We start from the raw sequence: 3,792 nt of genomic DNA on the forward strand, positions 1-3,792 counted from the left end.
AGTGTTTGATGCTTACTTTTTATAGTTTTGTTAACGCCATTTTAACTAAATATAGAGTTAGTGAAACAATATTATAAATTATATAAATCTGATAATGACAATAGCGTATTTTGATGTCTTATACTTTAAGTTAGCATTTTTGGTCTCTATGTCCCTCTATTTCTCAAAGTAATCAATTAAATATAATCGTTTTATTATATACTTTTAATTAAGAGTCTCTTTTTAATGAAATAGTTTTCATGTTTTGAGAGCGATTAAGTACAATCCTATGTCTTCTAACTACATGACTGTCAGCAGCATCATGGAACATTCTTTTTTTTTTTCAACACTATCATGCATTTTTTTGTTTTTAGGATAATTTATATTATTGTAATAAAAATTGATCACTTGTGACTAATGTTATTTAAAATTAAAATTACATTAAAAATATTAATTTAAAACAAAAAAAAATAAAAATATTTCATTGAAATTAAATAAACACAAATCTCAAATATTATTAAAAAAAATCGTGGATATGTATTTCGAGATAATATTATAAATATTCCACAGCCAGACCGAAAAAAATCCTATTTACGCTTCTAGTAATTATATCATTTAGCGATATTTTCCACATTTTTCTAGTTAACACAAGTTTGATAATGACTTTTATAGTAAGCCTAAATCACAATTAATTAAATTATTCTTATTTTTTAATACTTTTATTGCCTCCCTTCTTTACAATTATTTACGTTTTTAATTAGTCTTATAGTTTTAATGGATAGTGATTATGTATAAACAAATATTCAGCCTTAGGAGATTTATCAATTTCTTGATTTGTATCATAAGTGTTCTTTAAACCTGTTCCCTATATTTACTTTTGTTTGTCCTACGTAACTTTTATTACAACTTTCATATTGTATTTTATAAGTGCCCGATTTTTTCCTTTTTCTACTTAATTTTTAAGGTTACCTATAATAAACTTCTCAAATTATAACTCTTAGATGTTACTAAAGTAATACCAAAATTCTTAAGATTTCTAGCTAGCTCTTCAAAGTGCCAGGATAATATAAAATATGTAACCTAATTACTTTTTTTTTTCTCACACTAGTGAGTGTACTAGTTTTTCTCCTTTCTTTATTCCAATTTTGTGTTCGGAATAATTTTGAAATTATATTTTCGTCATACCCATTAAATCTAGCTATTTTTCTTAAAACCTACATTTTTTTTATCAAAATGTATTATATTCATCAGAATATTAATTAATCTGTAAATCATATCATTAAAAACTGCTATTTTATGTTGCAAGCTAAAAATGTAGTAAATGTTCTTTGTTGTGCAAAGCCATGTTGTGGTATGTAAAATTGACTTATGTTTATAATAGTGAACGTCAAATAATTTTGCCATAGTTGGTGAATAAAAATCTTTATGTAAAAAATCATCATGGAAACATTACTCCTTTATCCACGAATTGTTTTATTTGTATTACTAAACAAAATTATGGATTTAGGTCTATTTAGCTATAAATGGATTTATTCTTATTAAGCCTATTTCAAATATTCATTTCATTTTAAAATAGTGCTCTGTTGAATTTATCTACATATAAATAATAACTAAGACTTATATTTAGATCTTCCTATTTTTTAGAATTATTAATTTTTCCATATTAATTAATCACAATAATTTTGAAATTGAATTATTACTTATAGTTTCCTAAATATAAAATATGTATAACAAAAATTGTACAAAAATGTCAAAAAAGGTATGTCAATAGGGATCTGTACCCCTAATTCCTTCCAATTTGACTACTACTGTTTTAATTTTACAGTTTATTGATCCATCAAATATTTTATATAGATCAAACTCAAGTTATTGCAAAATAATATACTTCCAACTATTTGCGGCGTCTAAGTAGATGAATACACATACGCCATTGGTTATAAATAAGCTACATATTTATTTTGTAGGAATAATTTTTACTGAACATTTATTAGCTCTTATATATTTGTATCTTTAAGTCACAAAAATTAGTTTTTGGGATTTTTTATCATAATTTTTGAGAAAGAAGTTAACTACCATGTACTAAAATATTACTACCAAAATTTATTAAGAAGGTTCGTTTTTTCAAAATCAATAATGTCAATTTACACAACACACCATTTAAAATGCATTCTTGTTACCCTGAAAAATGTGTAAATTTGATATATTTTTATTGAAAAATAGCACAGTTATTTGTATATACACAAGTTCATGGAAAATTAATATACCATTTATTTAATCAAAAAATAAAAATATTTATATAATATTAGTATTTATTTTTTTTAATTACATAATATTTTATATTTTTAATCATGAATTATTTTTATGTTTATTTATTATATCTTATAAAGATGTTATTTTTATTTTTTTTAAATAACAACATATATAATTAACTAATTAGTTAATTAGTTATTAATTAAGTTAACTTATATATTGGATAATTATTTAATTAAAAAAACTAATAGTTAATTCTTTTGAACCGATATTTTAGAAGTTATTAACACTTTAAAGTAAGGACTGAAGATGAAATGCGAGTGTTGCTATTTTTTTAATAGTCATTTCAAGGTCTGAATTTTTCTTTAGCATAGGTAAAAAAGAGTTAATAACTTTTGAAATATTAGTTCAAAAATTATTATTTTCCATTCATTTTATTAATTAGATCATAATCAATTAAAGAAATTAGTTATATAATATATATTGTATTTATAAAAAATTCAGTTGACATGCTTTTTTTATGGTATAAGAGATTGATTTATTAAAATTTTATAAAATTATTCATATATTAATTAAATAATTCACTTAGTTTTGATTTAATAATTGAATTTAATTTATATTTTAATTTTAATTAAGTTATAGTTCTTTTAAATAGATTTTAAGTACTTTTATTAAAGTAAATTTTGAAGTAAAATGAAACACGATATTGTAACGAATGGTCTTTAAATATTCGTATTCTGAGTATGTCATATCTCACCTCATGCATTAAACACTAATTTCAATTTTATGAAGTAAAAATTTTAATTTATCTACATATTCAATATAAAAAAAACAAATTTTTTACGTCATTATTAGTAGAAATATCAGATAAAATAACCAAATGCGTTTTAAAATCATTTTGATAAAAAAATAATATTTTTTTTTAGATGGGAAAAACATTATGAGCTATAAATTTGTACAAAACGTATTTTGGCAAGGAAACTGTATGTATGCATCTGAATAGATATTAGTAAAATTTTGGCAGTTCTTACCGCGGAACTGAATAAACTATATTACGAGAGAATAGTCTATGGTTCCGGGACTGTAGGAGGGATTTTGATAGATGAAATGCTAGTATGCCAAATTTCCTCAAAATAGTCTTAATGAACTATTATAATATCATAACGTAATTCAATTTTTTTATATACAGGCATAGTCGATTAGTCTGTTTCTTTTTTTATATTTGGTGACAAAAATAAGTAATAATGTAATTTTAATTGTTTCTCTTACATTTTATTGTATTTTTACAATAATTTTTGATAATTTTCTTTATTATTATGATTGTAATAATTGTTGACTAATTATGCTCGTAAGTGATTATTATAAAAGTAAATTGAATAATTCCTATTGTTGTATTTAATGAGCATTATATAACACAATTAAATTCAACAGACCACATGATTCGCACGAGTTTGCATACGCCCAATTTTCGTGCATTTAAATCTCATTTGGCTTCAAGTTCGCATTAAGCACTTTGAGTCGAATATAAAAATAACCGTTGAGGGATCAGTGGACGTAGAGTTG

Source organism: Daktulosphaira vitifoliae, unplaced genomic scaffold (assembly GCF_025091365.1).
Source record: "Daktulosphaira vitifoliae isolate Bord-2020 unplaced genomic scaffold, ASM2509136v1 Scaffold_1, whole genome shotgun sequence".
Taxonomy (NCBI): Eukaryota; Metazoa; Arthropoda; class Insecta; order Hemiptera; family Phylloxeridae; genus Daktulosphaira; species Daktulosphaira vitifoliae.